General features: G+C 50.3%; 1 long non-coding RNA gene across 1 annotated transcript in view; it reads left to right on the top strand.

Annotated features, from left to right (window-relative positions):
• The window catches only part of LOC116361224 (uncharacterized), a 104,527-nt gene that overhangs the window by 3,308 nt on the left and 83,765 nt on the right, over positions 1-17,454 (top strand). The window contains exon 2 of the long non-coding RNA XR_004207409.1: positions 3,607-3,638. This is a non-coding gene — a long non-coding RNA (uncharacterized LOC116361224). The remainder of the gene's footprint in view (positions 1-3,606; positions 3,639-17,454) is intronic.

Below are 17,454 nucleotides of genomic sequence, written 5' to 3'. Positions count from 1 at the left end.
TAATATGGCAGCCCCATTAAAACAACACTAATATGGCAGCCCCATTAAAACAATACTACTAAGGCAGCTCCAGTAAAACAACACTACTAAGGCAGCCCCATTAAAACAACACTACTATGGCAGCCCCATTAAAACAACGCTACTATGGCAGCCCCAGTAAAACAACACTACTATGGCAGCCCCATTAAAACAACACTAATATGGCAGCCCCATTAAAACAACACTGATATGGCAGCCCCATTAAAACAACACTACTAAGGCAGCCCCATTAAAACAACACTAATATGGCAGCCCCATTAAAACAACACTACTATGGCAGCTCCAGTAAAACAACACTACTATGGCAGCCCCATTAAAACAACACTACTATGGCAGCCCCATTAAAACAACACTAATATGGCAGCCCCATTAAAACAACACTAATATGGCAGCCTCATTAAAACAACACTACTATGGCAGCCCCATTAAAACAACACTAATATGGCAGCCCCATTAAAACAACACTAATATGGCAGCCCCATTAAAACAACACTAATATGGCAGCCCCATTAAAACAACACTAATATGGCAGCCCCATTAAAACAACACTACTATGGCAGCTCCAGTAAAACAACACTACTATGGCAGCCCCATTAAAACAACACTACTATGGCAGCCCCATTAAAACAACACTAATATGGCAGCCCCATTAAAACAACACTAATATGGCAGCCTCATTAAAACAACACTACTATGGCAGCCCCATTAAAACAACACTAATATGGCAGCCCCATTAAAACAACACTAATATGGCAGCCCCATTAAAACAACACTAATATGGCAGCCCCATTAAAACAACAAAGATGGCAGTGTGTAGATTGATGAAAGATTTAAAAATATATATTTACAAAAATTAGTATAAGGCTGTAATGTCATAAAATGTGGAACAATTCAAGGGGTCTGAATACTTTCCGAAGGCACTGTAGTAGGTAATATAGTATTCTATAGTCAACTGTATAAACAAACAGAAGGCACTGTAGTAAGTACTATAGTATTCTATAGTCAACTGTATAAACAAACACTGCATGTGTCGACAGACGACAGATGGTTGGTCACATCTACACCACTGTTGTTCACTTCCAGTGTTGTGACAGTGTGAAGTCTGTTCAACTCTCAAGAGTGACACTTTCCCAAGATCAGATTTCCCCAGTCATTTTTGGTCAGCCCCAGTTCCAGATGGATTGAAGCGTTTGCACACACAGCCACAGCAACAATAGTTTGGTTTTTCTCAACAATTAACTCTTCCAATTGAGCAAGGAGAATTATATGGCCACTCAATTGTTTAAATCACAGCTTACTGTTTGAATGGCGACAACCTACTGTGAAGTTCAGAGTAAGTTAATCTCACTGACTACGGTGGGGACACATGCTGTAGGACCATTTACCTAGTGTCATATTGATGTACAGTTGAAGTCGGAAGTTTACATACACCACAGCCAAATACATTTAAACTCAGTTTTTTCACAATTCCTGACATTTAATCCTCGTAAAAATTCCCTGTTTTAGGTCAGTTAGGATCACCACTTTATTTTAAGAATGTGTGATGTCAGAATAATAGTAGAGAGAATGATTTCTTTCAGCTTTTATTTCTTTCATCACATTCCCAGTGGGTCATAAGTTTACATACACTTAATTAGTATTTGGTAGCATTGCCTTTAAATTGTTTAACTTGGGTCAAATGTTTCGGGTAGCCTTCCACAAGCTTTCCACAATAAGTTGGGTGAATTTTTTGGTCCATTCCTCATGACAGAGCTGGTGTAACTGAGTCAGGTTTGTAGGCCTCCTTGCTCGCACTCGCTTTTTCAGTTCTGCCCACACATTTTCTATAGGATTGAGGTCAGGGCTTTGTAATGGCCACTCCAATACCTTGACTTTGTTGTCCTTAAGCCATTTTGCCTCAACTTTGGCAGTATGCTTGGGGTCATTGTCCATTTGGAAGACCCATTTATGACCAAGCTTTAACTTCCTGACTGATGTCTTGAGATGTTGCTTCAATATATCCACATAATTTTCCTCCCTCATGATGCCATCTATTTTGTGAAGTGAACCAGTCACTCCTGCACAAAGCACCCCCACAACATGATGCTGCCACCCTCATGCTTCATGGTTGGAATGGTGTTCTTTGGCTTGCAAGCCTCCCCTTCTTCCTCCAAACATAAAGATGGTCATTAAGGCCAAACAGTTCTATTTTTGTTTCATCAGACCAGAGGACATTTCTCCAAAAAGTACGATATTTGTCCCCATAAGCAGTTGCAAACCGTAGTCTGTTTTTTTTATGGTGGTTTTGGAGCAGTGGCCTCTTCCTTGCTGAGCGGCCTTTCAGGTTATGTTGATATAGGACTCGTTTTACTCTGGATATAGATACTTTTGTACCTGTTTCCTCCAGCATCTTCACAAGGTCCTTTGCTGTTGTTCTGGGATTGATTTGCACTTTTTTCACCAAAGTACGTTCATCTCTAGGAGACAGAACGCGTCTCCTTCCTGAGCGGTATGACGGCTGCGTGGTCCCATGGTGTTTATACTTGCGTACTTGTTTGTACAGATGAACATGGTACCTTCAGGCGTTTGGAAATTGCTCCCAAGGATGAACCTGACATGTGGAGGTCCACAAATTTTTTTCTGAGGTCTTGGCTGGTTTATTATGATTTTCCCAAAGAGGTACTGAGTTTGAAGGTAGACCTTAAAATACATCCACAGGTACGCCTCCAATTGACTCAAAAGATGTCCATTAGCCTATCAGAAGCTTCTAAATCCATGACATAATTTTCTGGAATTTTCCAAGCTGTTTAAAGGCACAGTCAACTTAGTGCATGAAAACTTCTGACCCACTAGAATTGTCATACACTGCATTATAAGTGAAACAATCTGTCTGTAAACTATTTTTTTTAAATTACTTGTGTCATACACAAAGTAGATGTCCTAAACGACTTGCTAAAACTATAGTTTGTTAACAAGAAATTTGTGGAGTGGTTAAAAAATTAGTTTTAATGACTCCAACCTAAGTGTATGTGTTACGGCTTTCTAGTGGTGATGAATGAGAGTCGGACCAAACTGCAGCATGTCGATTGCGATCCATATTTAATGAACAAAACGAAACACGAAATAAACACAAACACTACAAAACAAAGAACGTAACGAAAACCGAAACAGCCTATACTTGTGTAAAACTAACATAGAACAGATAGGACAATCACCCACGACAAACTCAAAGAATATGGCTGCCTAAATATGGTTCCCAATCAGAGACAACGATAAGCACCTGCCTCTGATTGAGAACCACTCCAGACAGCCATAGACTTTGCTAGAAAACCCCACTAGCTACAATCCCAAATATATACACACCAAAACCCCAAGACAAAACACACCACAATACAAAAACTCCATGCCACACCCTGGCCTGACCCAATACATGAAGAAAAAACACAAAATACTAGGACCAGGGCGTGACAATATGTCAACTTCTGACTTCAACTGTAGGTAGAAGACCTTAAGTGCATACTTGTAATTGTACTAGAATGACCTTTGAACTTTATGTTAACTTGGTTGGTTTTCTCCTCACTCCCACAGGAGCATGTGTCTATCAGGGATCTCTGTTTGCGGTAAGTGTTTCCTTCCTTCCCACATCCCTTTTCATTTCATTATGTCTCTATTGTCTCCTTCTCTTCTTCCGTCTCAGAAAGATGACGCGGGGCACCGTTTCGCATTGGTGCTGATGCCTAAGATGTAGTGCCGATGCATTATCTTTTACAGTGTATTAACTCATACATTATGTAGGAACGAGGTCGTGTTTCTGAAGCAGGGTGACGTTGTCTTCCAACTGTCTATCTACGGGGGAATGTTAATTAACAGCTCACTGGATGGAATGTTGGGGGAGGGGGGTTCCGGTGACGTTGTCTTCCTACTGTCTATCTACGGGGGAATGTTAATTAACAGCTCACTGGATGGAATGTTGGGGGAGGGGGGTTCCGGTGACGTTGTCTTCCTACTGTCTATCTACGGGGGAATGTTAATTAACAGCTCACTGGATGGAATGTTGGGGGAGGGGGGTTCCGGTGACGTTGTCTTCCTACTGTCTATCTACGGGGGAATGTTAATTAACAGCTCACTGGATGGAATGTTGGGGGAGGGGGGTTCCGGTGATGTTGTCTTCCTACTGTCTATCTACGGGGGAATGTTAATTAACAGCTCACTGGATGGAATGTTGGGGGAGGGGGGTTCCGGTGACGGTGTCCTCCTACTGTCTATCTACGGGGGAATGTTGGGTTAACAGCTCACTGGATGGAATGTTGGGTTAACAGCTCACTGGATGGAATGTTGGGGGAGGGGAGTTCCGGTGACGGTGTCCTCCTACTGTCTATCTACGGGGGAATGTTGGGTTAACAGCTCACTGGATGGAATGTTGGGGGAGGGGGGTTCCGGTGACATTGTCTTCCTACTGTCTATCTACGGGGGAATGTTGGGTTAACAGCTCACTGGATGGAATGTTGGGGGAGGGGGGTTCCGGTGACGTTGTCTTCCTACTGTCTATCTACGGGGGAATGTTGGGTTAACAGCTCACTGGATGGAATGTTGGGGGAGGGGGGTTCCGGTGACGGTGTCCTCCTACTGTCTATCTACGGGGGAATGTTGGGTTAACAGCTCACTGGATGGAATGTTGGGTTAACAGCTCACTGGATGGAATGTTGGGGGAGGGGGGTTCCGGTGACGGTGTCCTCCTACTGTCTATCTACGGGGGAATGTTGGGTTAACAGCTCACTGGATGGAATGTTGGGTTAACAGCTCACTGGATGGAATGTTGGGGGAGGGGGGTTCCGGTGACGGTGTCCTCCTACTGTCTATCTACGGGGGAATGTTGGGTTAACAGCTCACTGGATGGAATGTTGGGTTAACAGCTCACTGGATGGAATGTTGGGGGAGGGGGGGTTCCGGTGACGGTGTCTTCCTACTGTCTATCTACGGGGGAATGTTGGGTTAACAGCTCACTGGATGGAATGTTGGGTTAACAGCTCACTGGATGGAATGTTGGGGGAGGGGGGTTCCGGTGACGGTGTCCTCCTACTGTCTATCTACGGGGGAATGTTGGGTTAACAGCTCACTGGATGGAATGTTGGGTTAACAGCTCACTGGATGGAATGTTGGGGGAGGGGGGTTCCGGTGACGGTGTCCTCCTACTGTCTATCTACGGGGGAATGTTGGGTTAACAGCTCACTGGATGGAATGTTGGGTTAACAGCTCACTGGATGGAATGTTGGGTTAACAGCTCACTGGATGGAATGTTAATTAACAGCTCACTGGATGGAATGTTGGGGGAGGGGGGTTCCGGTGACGTTGTCTTCCTACTGTCTATCTACGGGGGAATGTTGGGTTAACAGCTCACTGGATGGAATGTTGGGTTAACAGCTCACTGGATGGAATGTTGGGGGAGGGGGGTTCCGGTGACTGTGTCCTCCTACTGTCTATCTACGGGGGAATGTTGGGTTAACAGCTCACTGGATGGAATGTTGGGTTAACAGCTCACTGGATGGAATGTTGGGGGAGGGGGGTTCCGGTGACGGTGTCCTCCTACTGTCTATCTACGGGGGAATGTTGGGTTAACAGCTCACTGGATGGAATGTTGGGTTAACAGCTCACTGGATGGAATGTTGGGTTAACAGCTCACTGGATGGAATGTTAATTAACAGCTCACTGGATGGAATGTTGGGGGAGGGGGGTTCCGGTGACGTTGTCTTCCTACTGTCTATCTACGGGGGAATGTTGGGTTAACAGCTCACTGGATGGAATGTTAATTAACAGCTCACTGGATGGAATGTTGGGGGAGGGGGTTCCGTTTCACTCAACCGCTGTCTGAGATGTATCTGGTTAATAATACATAGCTGCTGCTGACTTTGTGAATCATTAATAGTGAAGAGGATATGACTACTAGGTGTCCCAATTGGCATCCTATTCTCTATATAGTGCACTAGCTTTCACTGGGGCCCATAGGGCTCTGGTCAAAAGGAGTGCACTAAATAGGGAGGAGGGTGTCATTTCGGTCGCAGACTAGATGGTTGTCTTCGAAATGGTTGCTTGTCTCCTACTACTGTTTATGAAGGAAGCTATGTGGAGGTCTGAGCACTGTTGTAGAAGGGTATGAAGGAAACTATTTGGAGGTCTGAGCACTGTTGTAGAAGGGTATGAAGGAAACTATTTGGAGGTCTGAGCACTGTTGTAGAAGGGTGTGAAGGAAGCTACAGTGCCTTCGGAAAGTATTCAGACCCCTTGACGTTTTCCACATTTTGTAACATTACAGACTTATTCTAAAATGGATTTAGAATAATACTATTTTTCTACACACAATACCCCATAATAACAAAGGCAAACCAGTTTTATTCAAATATATAAAATAAAATAAAAAAACTGATATCACGTTTACGTAAGTCTTCAGACCCTTTACTCAGTACTTTGTTGAAGCACCTTTGGCAGCGATTACAGCATTGAGTCTTCTTGGGTTTGACGCTACAAGCTTGGAACACCTGTATTTGGGGAGTTTCTCCCATTCTTCTCTGCAAATCCGTCAGGTTGGATGGGGAGCGTTGCTGCACAGCTATTTTCTGGTCTCTCCAGAGATGTTTGATTGGGTTCAAGTCCGGGCTCTGGCTGGGCCACTCAAGGACATTCAGAGACTTATCCCGAAGCCACTCCTGCATTGTTTTGGCTGTGTGCTTAGGGTCGTTGTCCTGTTGGAAGGTGAACCTTCGCCCCAGTCTGAGGTCCTGAGCGCTCTGGCCAGGTTTACATCAAGGAACTCTCTGTACTTTGCTCGGTTCATCTTTCCCTCGATCCTGACTAGTCGCCCAGTCCCTCCTGCTGACAAACATCCCCACAGCATGATCCTGCCACCACCATGCTTCACCGTAGGGATGGTGCCAGGTTTCCTCCAGACGTGACACTTGGTATTCAGGCCGAAGAGTTAATACTGGTTTCATCGGACTAGAGAATCTTGTTTATGTAACAGCTGTCTGTGGTGGAAGAAGCTGAGGACCAATACGCAGCGTGGTACGTGTTCATCTTTTTAATAAAGTCAACTGAACACTGAAAAAACCCAGATCTGTGCCTCGACACAACACTGTCTAGGAGATCTACGGACAATTCCTTTATTTTACCAATTTTAGAATAGAGCTGTAACGTAACAAAATGTGGAAAAGGTCAAGGGGTCTGAATACTTTCCAAAGGTCAAGGGGTCTGAATACTTTCCAAAGGACAAGGTGTCTGAATACTTTCCAAAGGTCAAGGGGTCTGAATACTTTCCAAAGGTCAAGGGGTCTGAATACTTCCCAAAGGTCAAGGGGTCTGAATACTTCCCAAAGGTCAAGGGGTCTGAATACTTCCCAAAGGTCAAGGGGTCTGAATACTTCCCAAAGGTCAAGGGGTCTGAATACTTCCCAAAGGTCAAGGGGTCTGAATACTTCCCAAAGGTCAAGGGGTCTGAATACTTTCCAAAGGTCAAGGGGTCTGAATACTTTCCAAAGGTCAAGGGGTCTGAATACTTTCCAACGGTCAAGGGGTCTGAATACTTTCCAACGGTCAAGGGGTCTGAATACTTTCCAACGGTCAAGGGGTCTGAATACTTTCCAACGGTCAAGGGGTCTGAATACTTTCCAACGGTCAAGGGGTCTGAATACTTTCCAAAGGTCAAGGGGTCTGAATACTTTCCAAAGGTCAAGGGGTCTGAATACTTTCCAAAGGTCAAGGGGTCTGAATACTTTCCAAAGGTCAAGGGGTCTGAATACTTTCCAAAGGTCAAGGGGTCTGAATACTTTCCAACGGTCAAGGGGTCTGAATACTTTCCAACGGTCAAGGGGTCTGAATACTTTCCAAAGGTCAAGGGGTCTGAATACTTTCCAAAGGTCAAGGGGTCTGAATACTTTCCAAAGGTCAAGGGGTCTGAATACTTTCCAAAGGTCAAGGGGTCTGAATACTTTCCAAAGGTCAAGGGGTCTGAATACTTTCCAAAGGTCAAGGGGTCTGAATACTTTCCAAAGGTCAAGGGGTCTGAATACTTTCCAAAGGTCAAGGGGTCTGAATACTTTCCGAATGCTCTGCATATGGATGTCTGAGCACTGTAGGAGAAGGTTAAGGAGGAAACTATATGGATGTCTGAGCACTGTAGCTAGAAGGTTAAGGTAGGAAACTATATGGATGTCTGAGCACTGTAGGAGAAGATTAAGGAGAAAACTATATGGATGTCTGAGCGCTGTAGGAGAAGGTAAAGGAGGAAGCTATATGGATGTCTGAGCACTGTAGGAGAAAATCATGCAAACATCTGGTATTGATTTTGAAGCTGGAACTCTGCAGTGTAGGCCTACAAACTGGTATTGAAGCTAGAACTCTGCAGTGTAGACCTACAAACTAGCATTGAAGCTAGAACTCTACAGTGTAGACCTACAAACTGGTATTGAAGCTAGAACTCTGCCGTGTAGACCTACAAACTGGCATTGAAGCTAGAACTCTGCAGTGTAGGCCAACATACTGGTATTGAAGCTAGAACTCTGCCGTGTAGACCTACAAACTAAGCCATTACTTTTCTTTTGTTGGATATCTAATCTATAGATGTATTGTATGGATTGGTTGGCTTGCCTCTCTTTCATTCTGTATGTGCTGGTTCACGCTTGCTGATCATTTTGAATGTCTTTTCATCTGTGTGCTATGAATCACTTTGTGTTTAAACCAATCAAAACGTGTTGAATTTCTTATTTAACAAGACATTGTGATGTTTAGACATAGACCAAGGTCGGCCTCTGTCGGTCTCTGTCGGTCTCGGTCAGTCTCGGTCGGTTTCGGTCGGTCTCTGTCGGTCTCTGTCGGTTTTGGTCGGTCTCGGTCGGTCTCGGTCGGTCTCAGTCGGTCTCTGTCGGTCTCTGTCGGTTTTGGTCGGTCTCGGGTCGGTTTCGGTCGGTCTCGGTCGGTTTTGGTCGGTCTCGGTCGGTCTTGGCCGGTCTCTGTCGGTCTCGGTCGGTCTCGGTCGGTCCATTGACATGTAGGGTCTTTGGTCTTTCAAACCCCATCAAACTAAGTGAAATACTACTTCTTACCTAGAATGGCAGAGAGAGTCAAGAGTGCTGTCTGGGTGAGAACAGGAGGAATGCTGTCTGGGTGAGAACAGGAGGAATGTTGTCTGGGTGAGAACAGGAGGAATACTGTCTGGGTGAGAAGAGGAGGAATGCTGTCTGGGTGAGAACAGGAGGAATGCTGTCTGGGTGAGAACAGGAGGAATGTTGTCTGGGTGAGAACAAGAGGAATGCTGTCTGGGTGAGAACAGGAGGAATGCTGTCTGGGTGAGAACAGGAGGAATGCTGTCTGGGTGAGAACAGGAGGAATGCTGTCTGGGTGAGAACAGGAGGAATGCTGTCTGGGTGAGAACAGGAGGAATGCTGTCTGGGTGAGAACAGGAGGAATGCTGTCTGGGTGAGAACAGGAGGAATGCTGTCTGGGTGAGAACAGGAGGAATGCTGTCTGGGTGAGAACAGGAGGAAAGCTGTCTGGGTGAGAACAGGAGGAATGCTGTCTGGGTGAGAACAGGAGGAATGCTGTCTGGGTGAGAACAGGAGGAATGCTGTCTGTGCTCTGCATTCTTGTCTGTACCCTGAAAACCTTCTGAGGAAAGATCCAACACCATTATTGCAGACAGAGTGTTTTTTTGGCCCAAACCCTGCTTTTCTCCCCTGAAACAACAGGTCATCTCTCTTGTTGAACACGGTTCTCAGAGGTAGTGTTGTGGTTCCCTGGCGGCTTTTCACACAGGTTTAATGGCGATTGGCGGGTAATGACAAATGCTGCTTCCCGTCGCTGTGTGATCAACGTAATTACAGTAAAGGTTAGAGTAGAGCTGCAGGACAGCTCTCTCTCTCTCTCCTATCTTTCTCTCACTTCCGTTCTCTCTCTCTGTTCTCTCTCTCCTATCTTTCTCTCACTTCCGTTCTCTCTCTCTGTTCTCTTTCTCTCTCTCCTATCTTTCTCTCTCTCTGTTCTCTTTCTCTCTCTCCTATCTTTCTCTCTCTCTGTTCTCTTTCTCTCTCTCCTATCTTTCTCTCTCTCTGTTCTCTCTCTCTTTCTCTCTCACTGCCATTCTCTTTCTCTCTGTTCTCTCTCTCTCTCACTCCCGTTCTCTCTCTCTGTTCTCTTTCTCTCTCTCACTCCCGTTCTCTCTCGCTCTGTTCTCTTTCTCTCTCTCACTCCCGTTCTCTCTCGCTCTGTTCTCTTTCTCTCTCTCACTCCCGTTCTCTCTCTCTGTTATCTTTCCCTCTCTCACTCCCGTTCTCTCTCGCTCTGTTCTCTTTCTCTCTCTCACTCCCGTTCTCTCTCTCTGTTATCTTTCCCTCTCTCACTCCCGTTCTCTCTCTCTGTTATCTTTCCCTCTCTCACTCCCGTTCTCTCTCGCTCTGTTCTCTTTCTCTCTCTCACTCCCGTTCTCTCTCTCTGTTATCTTTCCCTCTCTCACTCCCGTTCTCTCTCTCTGTTATCTTTCCCTCTCTCACTCCCGTTCTCTCTCGCTCTGTTCTCTTTCTCTCTCTCACTCCCGTTCTCTCTCGCTCTGTTCTCTTTCTCTCTCTCACTCCCGTTCTCTCTCGCTCTGTTCTCTTTCTCTCTCTCACTCCCGTTCTCTCTCACTCCCGTTCTCTCTCTATCTTTCAATCGCTCACTCTCATTAAATAAAGATACTTTTTGTATATATATATTTTAAACTCACTCTCTCTGTCCTCCCATAAGCTTTAAGAACACACAGAACACTGATTGGGAAAGAAGTTAGTGTTGTGCAGTGGCACGGTACCATATAATTACACTCCTCGTCCGCAATTAGAGAGAAAATTAATAGGGGATGAGGAGGGAGTGATTGAAGGATGAGGTGGGAGAGGAGGACAGAAGGAACATGAGGTGGGAGAGGAGGTCAGAAGGAGAGAGAGGTGGGAGAGGAGGACAAAAGGAGAGGGGTGGGAGAGGAGGACAGAAGGAGAGAGAGGTGGGAGAGGAGGACAGAAGGAGAGACAGGTGGGAGAGGAGGACAGAAGGAGAGGGGTGGGAGAGGAGGACAGAAGGAGAGAGGAGTGGGAGAGGAGGGCAGAAGGAGAGAGGGGTGGGAGAGGAGGACAGAAGGAGAGAGAGGTGGGAGAGGAGGACAGAAGGAGAGAGAGGTGGGAGAGGAGGACAGAAGGAGAGAGAGGTGGGAGAGGAGGACAGAAGGAGAGAGAGGTGGGAGAGGAGGACAGAAGGAGAGACAGGTGGGAGAGGAGGACAGAAGGAGAGACAGGTGGGAGAGGAGGACAGAAGGAGAGAGAGGTGGGAGAGGAGGACAGAAGGAGAGGGGTGGGAGAGGAGGACAGAAGGAGAGAGAGGTGGGAGAGGAGGACAGAAGGAGAGAGGGGTGGGAGAGGAGAACAGAAGGAGAGAGAGGTGGGAGAGGAGGACAGAAGTGGGAGAGGAGGACAGAAGGAGAGGGGTGGGAGAGGAGGACAGAAGGAGAGAGAGGTGGGAGAGGAGGACAGAAGGAGAGAGAGGTGGGAGAGGAGGACAGAAGGAGAGAGAGGTGGGAGAGGAGGACAGAAGGAGAGGGGTGGGAGTGGAGGACAGAAGGAGAGAGGTGGGAGAGGAGAAACAGAAGGAGAGAGAGGTGGGAGAGGAAGACAGAAGGAAAGAGAGGTGGGAGAGGAGGACAGAAGAAACGAGAGGTGGGAGAGGAGGACAGAAGGAGAGAGAGGTGGGAGAGGAGGACAGAAGGAGAGAGAGGTGGGAGAGGAGGACAGAAGGAGAGAGAGGTGGGAGAGGAGGACAGAAGGAGAGAGGGGTGGGAGAGGAGGACAGAAGGAGAGAGAGGTGGGAGAGGAGGACAGAAGGAGAGGGGTGGGAGAGGAGGACAGAAGGAGAGAGAGGTGGGAGAGGAGGACAGAAGGAGAGAGAGGTGGGAGAGGAGGACAGAAGGAGAGAGAGGTGGGAGAGGAGGACAGAAGGAGAGGGGTGGGAGAGGAGGACAGAAGGAGAGAGAGGTGGGAGAGGAGGACAGAAAGAAAGAGGTGGGAGAGGAGGACAGAAGGAGAGAGAGGTGGGAGAGGAGGACAGAAGGAGAGAGAGGTGGGAGAGGAGGACAGAAGGAGAGAGAGGTGGGAGAGGAGGACAGAAGGAGAGAGGTGGGAGAGGAGGACAGAAGGAGAGAGGTGGGAGAGGAGGACAGAAGGAGAGAGGTGGGAGAGGAGGACAGAAGGAGAGAGAGGTGGGAGAGGAGGACAGAAGGAGAGAGGTGGGAGAGGAGGATAGAAGGAGAGAGAGGTGGGAGAGGAGGACAGAAGGAGAGAGAGGTGGGAGAGGAGGACAGAAGGAGAGAGAGGTGGGAGAGGAGGACAGAAGGAGAGAGAGGTGGGAGAGGAGGACAGAAGGAGAGAGAGGTGGGAGAGGAGGACAGAAGGAGAGAGAGGTGGGAGAGGAGGACAGAAGGAGAGAGAGGTGGGAGAGGAGGACAGAAGGAGAGGGGTGGGAGAGGAGGACAAAAGGAGAGACAGGTGGGAGAGGAGAACAGAAGTAGAGAGGTGGGAGAGGAGGACAGAAGGAGAGGGGTGGGAGAGGAGGACAGAAGGAGAGGGGTGGGAGAGGAGAACAGAAGGAGAGAGAGGTGGGAGAGGAGGACAGAAGTGGGAGAGGAGGACAGAAGGAGAGGGGTGGGAGAGGAGGACAGAAGGAGAGAGAGGTGGGAGAGGAGGACAGAAGGAGAGAGAGGTGGGAGAGGAGGACAGAAGGAGAGAGAGGTGGGAGAGGAGGACAGAAGGAGAGGGGTGGGAGTGGAGGACAGAAGGAGAGAGGTGGAGAGGAGAAACAGAAGGAGAGAGAGGTGGGAGAGGAAGACAGAAGGAAAGAGAGGTGGGAGAGGAGGACAGAAGAAACGAGAGGTGGGAGAGGAGGACAGAAGGAGAGAGAGGTGGGAGAGGAGGACAGAAGGAGAGAGAGGTGGGAGAGGAGGACAGAAGGAGAGAGAGGTGGGAGAGGAGGACAGAAGGAGAGAGGGGTGGAGAGGAGGACAGAAGGAGAGAGAGGTGGGAGAGGAGGACAGAAGGAGAGGGGTGGGAGAGGAGGACAGAAGGAGAGAGAGGTGGGAGAGGAGGACAGAAGGAGAGAGAGGTGGGAGAGGAGGACAGAAGGAGAGAGAGGTGGGAGGAGGACAGAAGGAGAGGGGTGGGAGAGGAGGACAGAAGGAGAGAGAGGTGGGAGAGGAGGACAGAAAGAAAGAGGTGGGAGAGGAGGACAGAAGGAGAGAGAGGTGGAGAGGAGGACAGAAGGAGAGAGAGGTGGGAGAGGAGGACAGAAGGAGAGAGAGGTGGGAGAGGAGGACAGAAGGAGAGAGGTGGGAGAGGAGGACAGAAGGAGAGAGGTGGAGAGGAGGACAGAAGGAGAGAGGTGGGAGAGGAGGACAGAAGGAGAGAGAGGTGGGAGAGGAGGACAGAAGGAGAGAGGTGGAGAGGAGGATAGAAGGAGAGAGAGGTGGGAGAGGAGGACAGAAGGAGAGAGAGGTGGGAGAGGAGGACAGAAGGAGAGAGAGGTGGGAGAGGAGGACAGAAGGAGAGAGAGGTGGGAGAGGAGGACAGAAGGAGAGAGAGGTGGGAGAGGAGGACAGAAGGAGAGAGAGGTGGGAGAGGAGGACAGAAGGAGAGAGAGGTGGGAGAGGAGGACAGAAGGAGAGGGGTGGGAGAGGAGGACAAAAGGAGAGACAGGTGGGAGAGGAGAAAAGAAGTAGAGAGGTGGGAAGAGGAGGACAGAAGGAGAGGGGTGGGAGAGGAGGACAGAAGGAGAGGGGTGGGAGAGGAGGACAGAAGGAAAGAGAGGTGGGAGAGGAGGACACAAGGAGAGAGGTGGGAGAGGAGGACAGAAGGAGAGAGAGGTGGGAGAGGAGGACAGAAGGAGATAGAGGTGGGAGAGGAGGACAGAAGGAGAGAGAGAGGTGGGAGAGGAGGACAGAAGGAGAGAGAGAGGTGGGAGAGGAGGACAGAAGGAGAGAGAGGTGGGAGAGGAGGACAGAAGGAAGAGAGAGGTGGGGAGAGGAGGACAGAAGGAGAGAGAGGTGGGAGAGGAGGACAGAAGGAGAGAGAGGTGGGGGGGACAGAAGGAGAGAGGTTGGGAGAGGGAGGACAGAAGGAGAGAGAGGTGGGAGAGGAGGACAGAAGGAGAGAGGGGTGGGAGAGGAGGACAGAAGGAGAGAGAGGTGGGAGAGGAGGACAGAAGGAGAGGAAGGTGGGAGAGGAGAAACAGAAGGAGAGAGAGGTGGGAGAGGACGACAGAAGGACCGAGGGGTGGGAGAGGAGGACAGAAGGAAAGAGAGGTGGGAGAGGAGGACAGAAGGAGAGAGAGGTGGGAGAGGAGGACAGAAGGAGAGAGAGGTGGGAGAGGAGGACAGAAGGAGAGAGAGGTGGTAGTGGAGAACAGAAGGAGAGAGAGGTGGGAGAGGAGGACAGAAGGAACGAGGAGTGGGAGAGGAGGACAGAAGGAAAGAGAGGTGGGAGAGGAGGACAGAAGGAAAGAGAGGTGGGAGAGGAGGACAGAAGGAGAGAGTTGGGAGCGGAGGACAGAAGGAGAGAGAGGTGGGAGAGGAGGACAGAATGAGAGGGGTGGGAGAGGACAGAAGGAGAGGGGTGGGAGAGGACAGAAGGAGAGAGAGGTGGGAGAGGAGGACAGAAGGAGAGAGAGTTGGGAGAGGAGGACAGAAGGAGAGAGAGGTGGGAGAGGAGGACAGAAGGAGGAGAGGTGGGAGAGGAGGGCAAGAAGGAGAGAAGGGTGGGAGAGGAAGGACAGAAGGAGAGAGAGGTGGGAGAGGAGGAAGAAGGAGAGAGTGGAGAGGAGGATGAAGGAGAGAGAGGTGGGAGGGAGGACAGAAGGAGATGGAGAGGAGGAAAGGAAGAGGTGGGAGAGGAGGACAGAAGGAGAGGGGTGGGAGAGGAGACAGAAGGAGAGAGAGGTGGGAGAGGAGGACAGAAGGAGAGAGAGGTGGGGAGAGGAGGACAGAAGGAGAGAGAGGTGGGAGAGGAGGAAAGAGGAGAGGGGTGGGAGGAGACAGAAGGAGAGAGAGGTTGGGAGAGAGACAGAAGGGAGAGGTGGGAGAGGAGGACAGAAGGAGAGAGAGGTGGGAGAGGAGGACAGAAGGAGAGAAGGTGGAAGAGAGGACAGAAGGAAGAGGTGGGAGAGGAGGACAGAAGGAGAGGAGGTGGGAGAGGAGACAGAAGGAGAGGAGGTGGGAGAGGAGGACAGAAGGAGAGCAGGTGGGAGAGGAGGACAGAAGGAGAGAGAGGTGGGAGAGAGGACAGAAGGAAGAGGGGTGGGAGAGGAGACAGAAGGAGAGAGAGGTGGGAGAGGAGGACAGAAGGAGAGAGAGGGTTGGGAAGGAGACAGAAGGAGAGAGGGTGGGAGAGGAGGAACAGAAGGAGAGAGAGGGTGGGAGAGGAGGACAGAAGGGAGAGAGGTGGAGCAGGAGGACAGAAGGAGAGGGGTGGGAGAGGAGGACAGAAGGAGAGAGGGTGGGAGAGGAGGACAGAAAGGAGAGAGAGGTGGGAGAGGAGGACAGAAGGAGAGGAGGTGGGAGAGGAGGACAGAAGGAGAGAGAGTGGAGGAGGAGGACAGAAGGAGAAGAGACGGTGGGAGAGGAGGACAGAAGGAGAGAAGGTGGGAGAAGGAGGACAGAAGGCAGAGACAGGTGGAGAGGAGGACAGAAGGAGAGAGAGTTGGGAGAGGAGGACAGAAGGAGCGACGAGGTGGGAGAGGAGGACAGAAAGGTAGAGAGAGGGGTGGGGAGAGGAGGAAGAAGGAGAGAGGGGTGGAGAGGAGGACAGAAGGAGAGGGTGGGAGAGGAGGACAGAAGGAGAGAGAGGTGGAGAGGAGGTCAGAAGGAGAGAGGTGGGAGAGGAGGATAGAAGGAGAGAGAGGTGGGAGAGGGAGGACAGAAGGAGAGGGGTGGGAGAGGAGGACAGAAGGAGAGAGAGGTGGGAGAGGAGGACAGAAGGAGAGAGAGGTGGGAGAGGAGGACAGAAGGAGAGAGAGGTGGGAGAGGAGGACAGAAGGAGAGACAGGTGGGAGAGGAGGACAGAAGGAGAGACAGGTGGGAGAGGAGGACAGAAGGAGAGAGAGGTGGGGAGAGGAGGACAGAAGGAGAGGGGTGGGAGAGGAGGACAGAAGGAGAGAGAGTGGGGAGATGGAGGACAGAAGGAGAGAGGGGTGGGAGAGGAGGACAGAAGGAGAGGGTGGGAGAGGAGGACAGAAGGAGAGAGAGGTGGGAGAGGAGGACAGAAGGAGAGAGGTGGGAGAGGAGGACAGAAGGAGAGAGAGGTGGGAGAGGAGGACAGAAGGAAGGAGAGAGAGGTGAGGAAGAGAGGAGGGCGGACAAGAAGGAGAGAGAGGTGGGAGAGGAGGACAGAAGGAGAGAGAGGTGGGAGAGGAGGAACAGAAGGAGAGGGGTGGGAGAGGAGGACAAAAGGAGAGACAGGTGGAGAGGAGGACAGAAGGAGAGAGAGGTGGGAGAGGAGGACAGAAGGAGAGGGGTGGGAGAGGAGGACAGAAGGAGAGGGGTGGGAGAGGAGGACAGAAGGAAAGAGAGGTGGGAGAGGAGGACACAAGGAGAGAGGTGGGAGAGGAGGACAGAAGGAGAGAGAGGTGGGAGAGGAGGACAGAAGGAGAGAGAGGTGGGAGAGGAGGACAGAAGGAGATAGAGGTGGGAGAGGAGGACAGAAGGAGAGAGAGAGGTGGGAGAGGAGGACAGAAGGAGAGAGAGGTGGGAGAGGAGGACAGAAGGAGAGAGAGGTGGGAGAGGAGGACAGAAGGGGAGAGAGGTGGGAGAGGAGGACAGAAGGAGAGAGGTGGGAGAGGAGGACAGAAGGAGAGAGGTGGGAGAGGAGGACAGAAGGAAAGAGAGGTGGGAGAGGAGGCCAGAAGGAGAGAGAGGTGGGAGAGGAGGACAGAAGGAGAGAGAGGTGGGAGAGGAGGACAGAATGAGAGGGGTGGGAGAGGACAGAAGGAGAGGGGTGGGAGAGGACAGAAGGAGAGAGAGGTGGGAGAGGAGGACAGAAGGAACGAGAGTTGGGAGTTGGGAGAGGAGGACAGAAGGAGAGAGAGGTGGGAGAGGAGGACAGAAGGAGAGAGAGGTGGGAGAGGAGGGCAGAAGGAGAGGGGTGGGAGAGGAGGACAGAAGGAGAGAGAGGTGGGAGAGGAGGACAGAAGGAGAGAGGTGGGAGAGGAGGACAGAAGGAGAAGAGAAGGTGGGAGAGGAGGACAGAAGGACGAGGAGAGAGGAGGTGGGGAGAGGAGGACAGAAGGAGAAGGGGTGGGAGAGGAGGACAGAAGGAGAGAGAGGTGGGAGAGGAGAACAGAAGGAGAGAGAGGTGGGAGAGGAGGACAGAAGGAGAGAGAGGTGGGAGA

The sequence above is a fragment of the Oncorhynchus kisutch genome, linkage group LG3 (genome assembly GCF_002021735.2).
Source record: "Oncorhynchus kisutch isolate 150728-3 linkage group LG3, Okis_V2, whole genome shotgun sequence".
Taxonomy (NCBI): domain Eukaryota; kingdom Metazoa; phylum Chordata; class Actinopteri; order Salmoniformes; family Salmonidae; genus Oncorhynchus; species Oncorhynchus kisutch.
Note: the sequence above shows the minus strand (reverse complement) of the source record. Positions and strands in the feature narration are given on the sequence as shown.